The sequence below is a fragment of the Toxorhynchites rutilus genome, chromosome 2 (genome assembly GCF_029784135.1).
Source record: "Toxorhynchites rutilus septentrionalis strain SRP chromosome 2, ASM2978413v1, whole genome shotgun sequence".
Classification (NCBI taxonomy): Eukaryota; Metazoa; Arthropoda; class Insecta; order Diptera; family Culicidae; genus Toxorhynchites; species Toxorhynchites rutilus.
Window position 1 is genome coordinate 2,774,848 of NC_073745.1, and position 16,587 is coordinate 2,791,434.

The following is a 16,587-nucleotide window of genomic DNA, read 5'->3' on the forward strand; positions in this document are numbered from 1 at the left end:
CTTTGCGTGGATAGCACACAAATTGTTATTTTCAAATAGGCCTCCTGCAGCATCATAACCGCGGAACTTTGGAAGCGCAAATCGGTTTTGAAGTCCTGAGCAATTCCACGAATCAAATGCTGCAAAGGTAGATTGCGGATCAGCAATTCGGTCGACTTCTGATAGCGACGAATTTAACGCAAAGTTCCCGGTCGATAGCGATGTGGTCACACTCCCCGCGGCTGGTGCACTTATCCGAGCTGCTTTCGTGGTGCCTTACCACCGAAAGACTAACGAGCTGTGTGCTTGGTCCCACATAAACGAGTCCTCACGGTGCGAGAGTAGAGTAAGAAATGAACGAAAACAAAGGAAGCGTCATTTTATAAACCATAAAAGTATAAAATGTAAACCCCACCCTTATTATATTCGTAGCTTACTCTGAGAGAGAAACGAATAACATCGAAGTAAGTATACAGTAAGCTTATATAATAAAGAGGGTGGGGTTTACATTCTGGACTTTTATGACTTATAATTAGCTTAGCATATAATCAACGGCTCTTTTTAAGGCACCAAATTTGATGGATAAGAGTTCAGAAAAGTTTTTTGCAGGTCGAACTGAAATGAGCATTTAGCGAAAATCGTGGTGTTAATGATAATTCGATACCGATAGGAGCCATGGATATGGATTTGATAATGAAGAATATGAAATACATGACATTATGTAGTGAATATTTCCCCATATCGAAGAAATCACTTTGATGAAACTGCATTATAAAATTATTTGTGTACGAATGCCGCAATCGATAGTCGACTCTAATTTGCGCTGGGTAATTTTCTCGAAGGACTCGATTCCTTCTTTGAGCAATAATAATCTCTTTCTGGCAAAACGAAGTGGTATGAATCACATTATTCGAAAGATAAAATGAAGAAGTTTTCTGCCAATTTCCTTCAACCTCCAAAAATGTCTTTCTCCCGTTTGTCGTTTTTGCATTCGCTAATCCTTTCTCACAACACACATTTCTCATTTGAGAAATTGTTGAGTAAACATCGTTTGCCAGTGCGCGTAGAGCGGGAATTCCTCAAGATTCATTGCACCTCTAATAAATTGCCGAAAGACGTGGTCTTACTTTGATTGCACTTGATTAAAAAATCCAAAACGAAATGTATTTGGTCGCAGCATTATATGAGTAGAAAGCAAATAATTGCTCGAAAATTACATGATTTTGGCGATGTGAAAATTTTTCCGTTCTTCATGTTATGCATCCAATATTGGATACGAAAATTATCTACTGATGGGGAAAAATAATAGAAGCTTTCCTGTCAATTGCGATTGATTGAAAAATCACAAAACCAAATGTATTTGGTTGCAGTGTTGTATGGATAGAAAACATTAAAATAAACTCTTTGGCATGAATGTATTTTTCAATTCCCAGGGGAACTGGTAGATTATTTTTCAGCAACGATGATAGCAACGAGAGTTCCGCGCGTGTATGTGTGTGTGTGGCGGCTGCTCCGATGTTTCAAGCGGAATCGTGGCATCACTCTCCTCCTGATGGATTCCCTTCTGGCCTAAGGTGTACAAACAGGCTCTTGGTAACACCGTTCATCAGCGCTTTCATGATAAACGAAGTTAGCTTCATCACAACAGCGACAACATGCTCCAGTCGCTGTTCAATTATAACTGAGTGGGTTTACGAGCGGCGCTCGCTTATATACTGATTGGTGATTTCAATAGCCTGTTTTGAAAGCAATTTTAAGACTATTGAAACAAGTTTTTGGATCAAAAAGTAACAAGTATAGAGCGCGTAGACATTTTATCTTTCGAATGAAGTGTTTATCATACCATTTCGTTCAGTTGTTTAGGAGCTATTAACGCTCAAAATCTCGGTCTCCGGCGTAACGCTTCTGTTTTCGAAACTTTGGTTTTACACCCCGGTATAGAAATGAAAGACGTAGTCCTACGTCAAAATGGATCATTCTAGTAAACATATTCATGTCCAATATTCCGTCGGCCACGAGTTCGAATTTCTGCTAAATTCTGGCAGTAATGCTGAATTGTTCTCTACTGTTCCGTTATGATTCTGGCAATGTTTAAAGCAACATCAATTCAAGCATCACTCGGATTGTACTCAGTGGTCATTCCATTCTCTCTCTATTTCTGAGTATTAATTATTTATAACGTAACCAGCTCGCACGAATCCTTGACCACAATATGAACAAGTGTGAAGAGTCACTGCGTCTAGCTCCGGAGTACGTGTCACATTGGGAATGTATGTCTGCTTGAAATAATGTGTCTCCCCACTGGTACCGAACCAACATATATCGTGTCAAGAACCTGATTGTACTCTTCCGATTCGGCTGATCCTACATAGACTGTTTATGAGTAGTAGCAGCTCCCCCAAATACAGGCCTGGTACACACGATTACATAATCGAGACGGCTGCCTGCTGGAGAACAATGAACTACAAGGTCTACATCAGCTGATCATATACAGCAGGAATTGCGTATCCCACATGTGCGATAGGAGAACGGAAAAAACAATGTGATTTGCCGTTCTCTCCTTCTGGGATCTCATCACGAACGAAGCGGTCACGTTGGTGAATTATTCATCACTTCGTCGTAGATTGGAGATCGTGAAATATGACACAGAGTAGGATCAACATCAACAACAACGCACAACAAAAATTGTAAATCGCGGAGCGAAAGTAGTCCGAGATGGTCCGCCAGTGGTGACATTTAATTTAATAGATGTAATTTGTGAGGTGAAATACCTGTAACTGTAAATATAATGTAAAATCTAAACGTTGTGATATGTAAATATAAATTGAGTTTTTACATGTGAATTGTAATTAATGTGAAATGGAATTACACGGATGTGATATGTTTGTTTGTGAAGGAATGTCGGTAGCATATGTGATTGCACTTTGAGTGTTTACGCATTTGGATTGTCGTCGAAATTTGAGTGGATGTGTACTTTTTGTTTTTGCCGACGGTAGCGGAGTTTGTGTCTTATGTGGGGGAAAGGGAATTTCCCTTCGATGTTGGGGCCTGAAAATGAAGCTATCGGAGTTTGAGAATTTGACGGCTCAATTTGGCTCCCCAACATAGGTCATTCTCCATTCGAAATCCTCTTTCAGTTTGTTCCACCTGATACAATATAAACCATATATAAAATTATATATCAAAATAAAAAATGCTTACGTTTCGTTCGGTTCCCGGAATAAATCGCCACAGAAAACGACTGCAACAGAAACCACCGCTTATAAAATGTGTAGTAGGCTATAAATATTGTGGCGCGGTATTGTATTTCAAAACAAGAATTAACCGGGCAAACGTATCGCCCCAGGCAAACGTAACGCCCCGGGCAGACGTATACCGTCCGACGCTCGCTAGAGCTCGGTCGGACATTGCTAAAGGATCGTATCCTATGTTTCAAACTAACCGGGCAATCAGTGGATCCCAGGTTTGCGTGCGAGACACCGCCGCTTCCGACGGCGGGTCGGCGGTGGACTCGGATTGCGTCATCTTGGCGGCATGGGCCGCCTCGATTCCTTATCCTCGCCAAATGGGGACTTCGTCCCCATTACATTGTCCTCAGAATAAATTTCGAAAAACGAGAACAAGAGAATAAATTTATAATAGAAATGTGAGGCACATGATGTTTTTCCCGCGCCAAATATTTCTAGCCTACTACACTTTTTCTAAGCGGTTGTTTCTGTTGCAGTTGTTTACTGTGGCGATTTATTCCGGTCACCGTTTCGTTCGTATTATTATAAACTGGGCAAATCTTGAAAACACTGTTTGTTATTACTACTGACAAACATTGAAACTCAACGAACGCAGAATTAAAAATGTCAACAGAAATTGAACGAAAAAGTTGCCAACATATATCGCGCGTGACTCGACATGCTAGGTTGAATCGAAAAAGCTGCTCCGATCTAAGTTGCCAGTTGCCTAGTGTGTATGCTCCCATTTGATTACACATGCTCTAAACTTTTTTGACATATTCGTTAAGTTGCTTTCCAACTTAGGTTGCCTAGTGTGTAGACGGCCTAAGAGGAGCAATAGAATGTAGCTTTGCTCACGAAACTAGAGATGGGTAAAACAGTTCACTTTGATGAACGGTTCACTCATTAACCGTTCATCTAAGCGAATCAGTTCTTTTAAACCGTTCTTTCGTTCAGCGGTATTGACGAATTTATGTTGGATTTACAACCAGATGGCGCAGCGAGTAAAATGAGGATGTTTTGTTTTTTTGGTATGAAATTCGTTCAAATTTTCTAGAAAAATCAGAATTTATCTTCAAATTTCCCGGTTTCATGTATTCTTTCCACGCTCAAAAGGTTAGAAAATCATCATTTTACAATGTGCTATGTATATTACGAGGAATGGGTTGTTTTAAGTATTGTAACTTTAATTTTTTTCAACTAAGTTAACGATGAATAGAGTGTTTTGCGCTAAAAATACTGTAAATTCTTCTCGTATCGGCCCCTACATAATCAATGATATCAGCCAATTTGATTTATATCCAGCCAATTATATTTATATGATTATCGATTTCATCGCAATTATCCGTAGTATCAATAACCGATATGCATTATTAAACATAAAATTTTCGAAGATTATCTATGACTTTGGGCAAATCGCGTGTTGAAACCATCGTAAATATACAAAACTCCAACTTTCTCACCATATACTGACGACATTCAATGGCTGAAGTGAATCTAAACCCTCACTTTTGTGGTTCTGAGCTCTAATGTAGATGTCGCATGAGCTGATTCAGCTTTGCGTAAATTCGTCAATTAAGAACAACATAGAATGTTAGCTGGAACCCAACAGCTATTAATTGATATCGTTGGATTGGACAGTGTACGTATGGGATTTATATTTTTGAAATTTAGTGGGGAAAGATAAGCTGTTTCTTCTTTAAAAGTCGCAAACTGTATGTGAAAATATGTTTATCGGTCGACAAAAGTTTATGTAATAATTTGATGTGCACAAAATATGCAAAATTAGCAGTGATTTTCGCTAACAATCAATAATACAAACAATCACGATAACACGTATACGCAATAGGCCAAACAATGAATTGAAAGCAATGAAAAAACTTTGCTCTCACTATAAGATTTTATGTTTACCTAATCCATGAAATTTAATTTTTAACACAAAATTGAGTATACATTAACAAAATAAACCCTGCGTTAGATGCATTTTGCTCATCATGACAATATCGTTTTATTTTCCTTACAAACGTTCCCGTTATATTTGTTTATTCCGTCCAGCGCAAATCAGTTCAGCTGCACTAGTTCGTTCGTTCGCAAACTGTTCGCCCGCAAACACTTCGTTCTCAAACAGTTCGTTGCCAAACAATTCACTCTCAATCAGTTCATTCCCATACAGTTCACTCGCAAACAGTTCGTTCACAAGCAGGTCACTCTCCATCAGTTCACTCTCAAACAGTTCATTCGCAAACCGTTCTTTCGGAATCAGTTCGTTCACAAACCGTTCGCTCGCAATTAGTTCGTGGGGAGAACTACCGTTCTTTGAAAAAGAACGACCGTTCGTTCACTCTTTTCGGCGAACTAGATCGTTCGTACCGTTCGTGAACGGTTTGCCCATCTCTACACGAAACTCGACTCGCGAGCATAGGGAAGAGCAGATTCTACAGTGAAACTTTAATTTTTTTTTCTTCATATTTTTATATTGTGAATTTACTTGACTGTTGGATTCTGAGGCGTTTTCAGCATTCTATTTGAATCGTCGCTTTTTACGAGGGGTGATTCAATTCATGAAAAAACCTCACTGATCACCTTTTCAACTTTCTTCTAAATGTCAAAAAATAATCAAAACAAATCTCATATAAATTGAACTGGTGAAGTAGTTCACAGAAAAATGGTCTTACATGGAATTCTCCGATTGGATAATAATAATAATAAACTTTTATAATTTTCAGCGTAGAAGGGAAGTTGAAGTTCATATCGTTTAACATTCCTTTATGATTACATCACATACACTATGGGGAATAGTGCATCGAACAATTGAGAGCAATGGACTCGCACTAGATTGTGCAGCACTGTGGATGAATTACACCTTTGCGCAACCGGAAAATGTACGTTCAAAGTTACTGACGGATGTTCCGATGGATGAATAACTTCATCTGTTTCAAGCTGTGTCGCTCTGGAATCTCGAATCTATCGAGATTTTGTGTGGAAGAGTTGACTGAGTTGAATTGATTTTGTGTGAAAGATTTAAAACCTTGTTATGAGCGTTTCGCATGTTCATGCACAGGTACACGAACTCAAAGCTCAAGTGAGAAAGTAAGCAGCCTGAAGAAAAAGTATTGAGCAAGCATCCAAAGTTACTGATACTAACGATAATAATCACTATATTTGGTACTATTTTCTTGAACGGATTTATCATTGTTGTATTTTATTAATAGATAATCGATGGATTTAATTGTCTTTTCAACTATGTCTTAATCAATCTAAAAACAACTTCAATTGGATTGTAAAATGGTAGTTCAGAATTGGTAAGTCGACAAGAGAGAAATTAATCTCAAAGAGCGCGAATACTGTATGATATTCGCATTACAATAAATATGAGCACCGCTCACACTAAAAATTGAAAAAAAACTGGAGATGATCATACGTTATCATTGAAAAGAACAATTTTTCGTAATAGAGCCATCTGCCATAAAACTTTCTTCTATTCTATTCTCAATGTCTGGCAAAATTCTAAACATTAACTTCTGTTCTATGATTCCGTATCCTTGGTTGTGCATGATATTTCTTTTTACAAACGAAACTTCGCCAAGAATCGAGAGTTGATGAAGATCCAATTGTAAATAGTTTTATTCATCAACAAATTTTCCAATGTTCACTTGGCGTGTCTGCGAAGCTCTCCTAAAAGTCAATTCCATATGCATGCATTATTTCATAAATTGACGATGAGATGATTGAAACTCCAAAGATTCCAAATTTCACGAAAATGCTCACAAAATAATAAGCAAAGATTTGTCATTATTGACACATTTATCTGTCATCGACAAACGCAACTACAGGGTGGGCCATTTAAAGTGGAAGGATTTGTTTTTGCAATAGCAAAGTAAAGAAGTGGAATTTTAATTTTTTTTTTTGAAATTCATTTATTTTGGTCCAAGGAGATTTGTTCTAACTACTTTTTGATTATGATATCTCGTAAATGACCGCCTCTGGCCTTGACCGCAAAATGTGCCCTTTTTTCGGCATTTTCCATCACTTTGCCCAATGTTTCGGCCGATATGGCAGCAATTTATTTTCGGATATTGTCTTTCAGCGCAGCCAGGGTCCTTGGTTTACCAGTGTATACCTTGGATTTTAAATATCCCCATGAAAAAAAGTCAGGAGGCGTCAAATCAGGTGATCTCGGTGGCCAGTCATAATCGCCGTTTTTCGATATTAATCTTCCGGGGAACATTTCGCGCAATAATTTGGTCGTGGCAGCCGCTGTATGGCATGTAGCGCCGTCCTGTTGGAACCAGTAATTGTCCAATTCATTTTCACGAACAAATGGCAATAAAAAATCGGTTATCATTGTCGATGGAGTCTCTGCAACACTGGCTCGAACGGCATCAATATTCTCGTCGAAACGTCTTGGTCGTTGTCTGGACAGATGACTGGCATTACCAACACTACCAGACGATATAAATTTGGCATATAATCGACGTATAGTGTTGTCTCCAGGCGATGTTTTAACTTTATTTTTATTTTTCCACGCACGTTTAGTTAACACAATTGAGAAGTTATTTTGAATGTACAGCTGAACAATTTCAGCGCGTTGTTTAGGTGTGTATTGTTCCATGGTTAAAATTGTACTGAAATGACGCTTCCAACGCGGTATGACATTTGTTAATCTGACATCTCTGTCAAAAGTTATGGGGTTGCCAGATGCTTCCACTTTAAATGGCCCACCCTGTATTTGTACGACCGTTTGAAATGCAACTGTTTCTAACCGTCGTGTCCAGTTAGGGAACAGACGCACAATATATTAATGAACAAATGGTTTGATTACATGTCATGGATCTTTAGTATGATTTGAGCTGTAGCAAGATTTTTAATGCATCGTGATTCTTGATTATGCAACACAAGTGTAACCTTACATCAGAACACTGTTTAAAAGTTACAATAGAAAGAATAAAAAAGAATTATCTGAAGATATCGAACTGTTTACTATCGATCTTTTACCTTTCGATGATTCAATGAGTTATTCGTGAGTAACACGTTTGCAAAAGTTCTTCTGTGAACGTCAGTGCCATTCAAGAATATGTCAATTACGCTCCAAGCTGGTCATTCGACTGTTCAGTTGATTTTATGACCTGTTGGTAACATATTCTGGTGAGCTGGTTCGGTCATAGAGCCGTGAATATTCGAATAGTTAAAATCAATCATGTTATTTTAACTTTTTAAATTAATAGCGGTGTTACAATAAGCAGATGTATTGCAGATTTGTGACAAAAATAAAAACCACCCCCAAACGATTATGGTGTTTTCAATACATACGAACTGTTTAGGACCTGATGAGTCTGATCATGAGTTTTTTTAAAGTTGTTTTTGTTGAAACTAACATCAGAAATTAAAATATGAAAAAAATCATTTTTACCATCAAGTGTTTACCGCTAAACGGGCAGGTGGCAACTACATTGCCATCAATTTTTCCATTGTTTTTAACTGTTTTGCGTATTTTTTTTGTGTATTTTAGCATGTAAACATGTCGTTGTATTGTAGTTTGCGTTGATCACATGCTTAGTTCTCACGGCCCGTTAAAGGGTTAAACTGTTCGAAGGAAATTCACAGTGCACAGTACGAAGAATGTATCTCATGTGTCATATATTTCTACGAAATTTTCCAGTATTTTCGTATTACCATGGCCTTGCTCTTTATACATTTTTTTTTATTCTAATAAAAGCATTCTAAAGCTATTCCATAAGTTTATTTTCACTATTAGCATAATGCCACGTTTTGCGTCGGCCGGCACGGTTTCTCTATTGTTAAGAACCGGTAGAAAACAAAGCAACAAGAAATAGGAAAATCATATCATAATGACAAACATTAGCCGAGCCAACTGGCGGAAGCATGTGCATATTGCTGTGTATCAGCAGATTGGCCAGACCCGGATCATAACTTTAATAACCAGAAATAGGAATATATGATATAGATACATTACTATAGGTTACTATTTTCTACGACAATAATTTCCCTTTATTCCGCGTGGTGAATGACGTGAGATAGCAAATTTTCTCACTTTATTGTGGTAGCTCCCTTCTTTTTCAGCTTCTATTCGATACTCGAGTCGATAACGTATGAGGACACGACTTCAAATCTCACTGTGAGCGGAAATATAAAACAATCTCCTTCATTCCGCGTGGTGAATGACGTGAGATGATTCAAGTCACTGCATTTCCGTAGGCGAATGGCTTGACTATAGCTCATCACTAGTTGAGGCTCGAAATCGTGAACTCATTTATCGACTTTATTCGTTATCGACTCGGGTGTCAAATAGCAGCTAAAAAGTAAGGTGGCTTCCAAAATAAAGTGATAAACTTTGCTATCACATGTCACTCAACGCATGGAATAAAGGGGATTTTGCTTCAAATACCTTCTTTGATGAAATCAAATGTAACCATATCAACGTATGTAACAAAAACTAATCTGAACCCTTTTGTCTTGCAATACCTCGTATATCTTTTCTTCATAATGTAAGTTACGAGCCATCTGTCAATTTTGTCTTGTATCAAACGAAGATATCCATTGAAATAAGGGGCTGTCCACATACCACGTGGACAGAAAAAGCATGATTTTAGACACCCCCCCTCCCCCTCCGTGGACATTCCTTCTACCCCTCCCCCTTTTGTCCACGTGGACATTCCTCCGGTTTTGAGGAAATAATCAAGAAATTCTATTTTTTTCGCTTAAATTTCATTTTAAGTTTGTTTCTATTTTCTATTCCATATTTTTATTGATAAAAATTATAGCCTTACCAATGGTAACGATTTGTCTTAAAATCTTCGATTTTTTTCAACATTGTCCGGGAGCTCATTATTTTCTTCCGAATTCCATTTACGTTATCTCCATATCCATTTTAAAATATCGATTGTGAACTTATTCTCAAGTATTTTTATTAAAGCTGGCTGGCTGTTTGAGTTTTAAAAAAATCAGACAATGAAATCAAGCACTTTGTTTGAAAACAGAATTTTCTCGTCTAAACATCAATTACTTTCGTTTTTACAGGTTCGGCGGTGCCTGATGGCTCTAATGAACCTAGTAAAAACAAAACATCTGCAGTATCATCGTGATCGATGATTCCGTTGACCTACAACCCTTAATTGTGAAATCATGCTAAATATTGTCCTGGAAAATTCGTGCCGATTCTAAGGAAAAAACCAAAAGCATATTTTTGTAGACATGCATCTTTCCGATCATAGATACACCGTTTTTCCCTGAATATTTCAGCATCCTCCATGTAACTTGAGAATTCCATCCTCTCAGAACTTATGCTATGCAGTAAGTTTAAGTTCTTACAAGAATCTTAACAGTTAATAATCTGAAGATGCAATATCTGGTAAGTAAGGCGGGTGGAGTTTTAGAAGTGCCCTAGAAGCGTTCTGGATCGTTGATTTTAATACGTTCAGCTGCTAGCAGTACTTGTTGAAATTCATCGAAACTACAGATTTTCTTCCAGTCCTACCAGACCCAGGCATAACTTCCTTCAAGCGAAAACCTGCTTCGGGGTTCCATTCACTTGCTAAGATTTTTTTAACTCAACATTCGTGTGAATGATTTGCCCTTTACAATTCGCTAAATCTCATTATTTACCAAGGTATAGCCATTTTAGTGATGCGATATCTTATCTAGTACGGTCATAACAATTAACTTCAAACGCGTTTTTCTCGAAATTTGTTTTCTCAAACTGGCTTACACGATATCTCAAGTACTACTTATCCGATCTGATGTTCATATGAATACAATCTGTATACATCTCTCTATCGCATGAACCTCTAAAAAATCATAATTTCACTTTCACTTTTTTTTTAAATAAGAAACTTGAAAAAAATGTTTTAAATAGCACTTTTTTCTTCAAATTTCCGCCATTTTGTGAAAAAAACACGTTTTTGACTTGTCCGAGGTTCATGCGATAGTGGCATCTTTACTGATTCAGAATCTGTTCAATTTGTTTGTTTCAGATAACCAGAAGGGCTGGAATCGTGTACGCCATGGCACAACTTTTTTTTGAACCTCCTCACTTGATCAGCTTCTAATTATGAATATATTTTTTTCCGTTCAACTTTTGTTTTATTGATGAAAGATAGATAAACAAATAGTGATATAATGGATCGTGAAAATATTCTTTGTTTTACTTTTTCGGAGCTCGAAGAAACGTCCGAAATTCGTGTCTCTATCCCCCTTAATCTGGTCGAATCAAATCCTATCAAATTGTGCAAATGTTCCAACTTTGAAATGCAGAATGCAAAGGTTTAGTTCGTTCGGATTGCGATATGTCAAATTCGATCGGGTTCCGTAATATGGGTTAATATGTAGTCCATGCATTGTTGCATGCATGTTTTTCGTGATGTTTCGTTTCTCATGAATTCATGTGCACCAAAGATTAATCTTTTCTTTTAATTAATCAGCAGTAGCAGCATGAACTTTCAAGACAACTCAAAAGAAGCGTATTACAAAAATTACCAGACATCAACGTTGCAAGAAATAGATCTCCAGAGATACGGCCGGTACACTCATGGAAGAATTTGTTGTTCTTTTCAATGTTCAGAAATCCTTGAGAATTCTCGAAAAAAAAACCAAACAGTTTTGTCATAATAAAAGCTGAATTCAACCCGCACTTAAGTCGTGATTTTTAATACTACAAAAAATCCAACATTCTTTGTGTTATTGGGTGTCTTTATCCTGACGGATGGAATGGCCCCCTATTACTGATTGGAATAAATTGATGGATCTTAGTTCATGTGCGTTACCTTCAGAATATACATTTCAGGAAAGAGGTTCAGTCATATGAAAAAATATGGATGTTTGACCGAGCAGCACTCTCAGGCAGTTCAGTCTTTTTATTGATGAATACTGAGTACTCAGGGCGGGTGTGAAGTTCAAAAAATCGTGTAAATACAAAACAGATCTCATTCAAATTTGACTTGAATGTTTTACTTTAGAAAATACTTAACCTGTCCACATGGACATTATCAAAACCCCCTCCCCCCTCACCGTGGACAAGCGTGGACATTTTCGTAGCCCCTACCCCCCCTAAAGTTGTCCACGTGGTATGTGGACAGCCCCTAAAAAGAATACCAGATGTATTACTCCCCTTTTTTATGTAGTGGTAGACAAAGAAAAAATAATTTTGACACTATCCGCGGTGACAGTTGACAGTGTTTTTTTTTTAGTTTTAGTATTCCAACCTGACTCTGTTATAAAAAAAAAAAACCTTTTCGGGTTCACGAATGAGGCGGTTTGTTGGTGTGCGTTATACAGTATGATTTGTTTATATTTACGATGACAAATGCACAGTGTCGACGTCTGGTGGCAATATTAGTATATGGGAGGTAAATTATTCTTTATCAGATCAGGAGGACCGAGTGCAGTGTAAAATTGTTAAAATTTGAATGAAAATTTCTACTTCATGTTGTTTGATTACCTAACATATGTAGTCCTGACACTTACTCAACCACATTACCATTATAATATAAAATCATCATCAGGCACAGTTTTCGTTTAATATGTTTTTGAAATTTAGAAAAAAAAACCTCTTATTTCATCACATAGAATACTTATTCGATTGGTAGAAGTAAATTTTCATTCAAAATTTTATTTTCAACTGGCTGACACGGCGAACTACGTCCCACCCACAATTGATATTTTCATTCAAATATTTTCGAACACTCATGTTCCCACAGATATTATTTTCCTGTTCGTGATCTATATTCGTGGTATAGAATTTCTATTTTGGCACAAAACCTGATGCAGACTAAAACGCATCAAACCTGATACTGACTGTTCAAATCAATTCATTAATTTTCATTATAATTTCTATTTGAAAGAAAAACCCATGACCCATCTTTGACGCTTCACTAACTCGTTAGGTGCGATTAACCTAGGTAGTGCGGACTGAATCAAAACGGCTGTCAAAAAAGATCCAATTGAAATGTCAAAAGAGATCCAACGATCAGGAGTGTTATTTTTCTTATGATAATCAACACTATAAAAGAGGTATTGTTGTCAAGGGTAAAAATAAGTAAAATTATAAAATGAACGAACTATATTTTTCCGTCAATTGTTTAATTAACCATTGCATCTCTGAATTAGCATCTCAGCCTTTCACTGAGCAACGCATTTTTATTGTCCCCTCTCTTTGTCATAACGTTTTTCCGAACGTAATAAAAACAAACAAAGTCAGAGTCACGTAAATGTTTACTCCTGCGATTTGGAAATATTCGATAAAAAGTGGAAGGAAGAGCTGCCAGATGATTTTTAAAAAAAGTCTGTAAAAACATGTGAATGTCTGTTAAAAATGTGGAAAAGTCTGTAAAAGTGTGCAGATCTATAGAAATGTCTTTTAACGTTAATTTTCACATATTCATTAATACTTTGTACGATGCACGTAAGATTGTATTCTGTATATATATACAGCCATTCCATGCCAAACTAATATAGTGGTTCTCAGATCTTCGTCAAAAGTGGTAATTTTGTTCTTTATCGCAAAACGTTAAACTCGTATTTTTTTAAATTTGTCATTAGGGTGCCCATTTTCATTTTAGGGTGATCCCAAAAATAATTTTTTTCCACTTTTTCCCAAAATGACTTTTTTCAAAAATTATAACTTTCGAACCACTCAACCGATTTAGATGATCGACATATCAAATTTAAGCCAATGAGCTTTAATTGAGAAATATTTAACTCGCATATAATATGGATCCTATTTTTAATATGGATTGAAAGCTGAGAATTTTTTACATAAAATATCTCGATATCAGAGATGCTATTTTTTTCGTTTTTGAAATATGATTTTTCAAAACTAATCGATGGTTCGAAAAACAATTTTTCCCCATTTTTCCCACTACAAAAAGTCGTAACTTTCGAACTATTGGACCGATTAATATCATCGACATATCAAATTGAAGCTTACGAGTTATTTTTCTTTGAAAAAATATTACTTTTGCGAAAAAATTGAATTTTGTTTTTGTAATTATTGATTGAGTTAGTTTTTCATAGTTTTCTCGGTTAAAGATAGGAGCGCTATATTTTTTTATATTTTTTATGGAAAGCTGAGCATTATTTACCTAACATATCTCGATATCAGACATGCTATAATTATAGTTTTTAAGTTAGAATTTTGTAAATTTAACATGTTTTAAGTCTTCGATCAATATTCATATGTGACTAAACTAGACCTATGCTACTAGAATCCAATCTTCCCGCAAGTGTGAATTTTGCTTATTGGCTTCAATTTAATATATCGATCATCTAAATCGGTTCAGTAGTTCAAATGTTATGATTTTTTGCAGGAAGTTATTTTTGGGCAAATGGGGAAAAATGATTTTTTTTAAAATCATATCTAAAAAACGAAAAAATAGCAACCCTGATATCGAGATATGTTGTGTAAAAAATCCTCAGCTTTCAAGAAAAAATATAAAAAAATATAGCGCCCTCTAGTCCAGTCATAAAAAAATAAAAAACGACTACAATCAATAATTACTAAAATATAATTATTTTTTTCGCAAGTTAAATATTTTTTAATAAAAGGCTAGGTCAATTTTATATGTCGATCATCTAAATCGATTCAGTGATTCAAAAGCTATTAATTTTCATTTGTCATTTTTGGGAAAAAGTGGAAAAAATGATTTTTCGGACCACTTAATAACTTATGTGCTGTAAGTGTGTTTAATTGTTTCAACGATCTACACATACATACATACACATACATACACATACATACGCGTTGTTAATTTTTATAAAAAACAGTATTTCTCCGTTGATACATTGGACATCCACCAAGGCTTGCGGTCTTGTCGTTGATGAAATTTATAAAAAAATGCAGTGTATATTTTCCATCCGCCATGCAAGGCTATACAAGTTTTAGATCACCACACGGCCATGAACCATGTCTGTCGTAACAATATCGAACAGTAACCCATATTTCGTCATAAGCAGACCCGAAAGCAAATGTAAGTTGTTGAAAATAGAATGAAAATTTTTATTCGATGTTGTCTAAATACTCAGAAGACATAGTCCTGACCCTAACTTAACTATTTTTCAATAAATCTCCTTGCATTTCAGCAAAACAGTCTTATCTAGAACAGAAAATAATTATCAGAGACAATTTTCGTTCAAGATTTTTCCTTACCTGCAGAGAATGCAATTTTTCATTAATTGTGAATAACCGTATCCTCTCTTTCGTCTGCAATGATGTCAAGGCAAAAGTACTTATGTGTATGAGTTCCAAACATCATACACACCAGATGGGCCAACCAGAAGGACTGCCGGGCCGCAGGTTGAGTATCGCTGGTCTAACGTCATGTGTATTGATATATACTAAATATAATAACTTTTCTGTATTAAAACTATGGAAAAATGTCATATGGTGAGTCAAATATTTTTGATGTGATGAATAGATGTGATGAATGTTTTACAGATATGTCTGTAAATTTACAAACATATTTGTAAATCTGGCATCTCTGGTGGTCTGAGAATTTATTGCAAGAAATCGCTTGAAAACATGCATGAATTTGCTTGAGAATGAAGTGGATTGAGTCCGCACCACTTAGCGATTAACATACAACATCCACGTCACGTTCACGTTGCGTCAATTATTTTTCCAAGCAATTCTTATGCAAACATTCACATACACCGGCAACGGCAACTTTGACTTGCCGAGACCAAATATGGCGATGTAATATACCTGGTAATCTAATACATTGGATGTCCACCACTGTTGCGCAAGCAACTGAATAGAAAGCAAATTTTCCGATTTTATAACACCTTTTATTTTCAGGATGATATTAAATTCCTATTAAAGGAAATAGAGTACAATTCGGATTTAAGTTTAATATTGTAGTGCATGTATTCTTAATGTAATATAATCATGTAAATATTGTAACGATATATGTTTTTATATGTGGTACAAATCATTTTTGTGTTGCAAATTTATGTGTACTTACGTTTAGTGTTTGCTTTGAATCTGTAGTAATTCTATTCGTAGTTGCACAAATAATTTGTAATTTTAGCGTGGCAATCGTAATCTGTGATGGGACGTTGTTTAGGGTTAGGTGTTGTAAGTGTTCTCAAACTTCTCTGTTTACCTGTATTCTGTATCGTATGTGACGGAATCAAAAAGGGCTAATCTCTGGGCACTGGCCAATAGAGTATTTTTACTACTTTTAAATATATAACTTTGTAATTTATACGTAACTTTGTGATTGTATTGTTCACGTTAACTTTCGCTCACTTTTCATCTATTCTGCTTTACCTTTTGTGCGGGTGACAGTTCGTCAACCAGGGTTGGGTTCGGGTGGTTTGGCGAATCAAGGTGAAGTCTTGGCAGGTTCGTCACTCACTGAAGGGGTGT

General features: G+C 36.2%; 1 long non-coding RNA gene across 1 annotated transcript; it reads right to left on the reverse strand.

Annotated features, from left to right (window-relative positions):
- Positions 1-14,922: 14,922 nt before the first annotated feature.
- LOC129764265 (uncharacterized) lies at positions 14,923-16,525 on the reverse strand. The gene is made up of 5 exons (XR_008741094.1): positions 16,322-16,525; positions 16,181-16,261; positions 15,922-16,029; positions 15,367-15,583; positions 14,923-15,313 (listed from the first exon to the last, which is right to left on the reverse strand). It is a non-coding gene; the product is annotated as an uncharacterized LOC129764265 (long non-coding RNA).
- Positions 16,526-16,587: the final 62 nt, after the last annotated feature.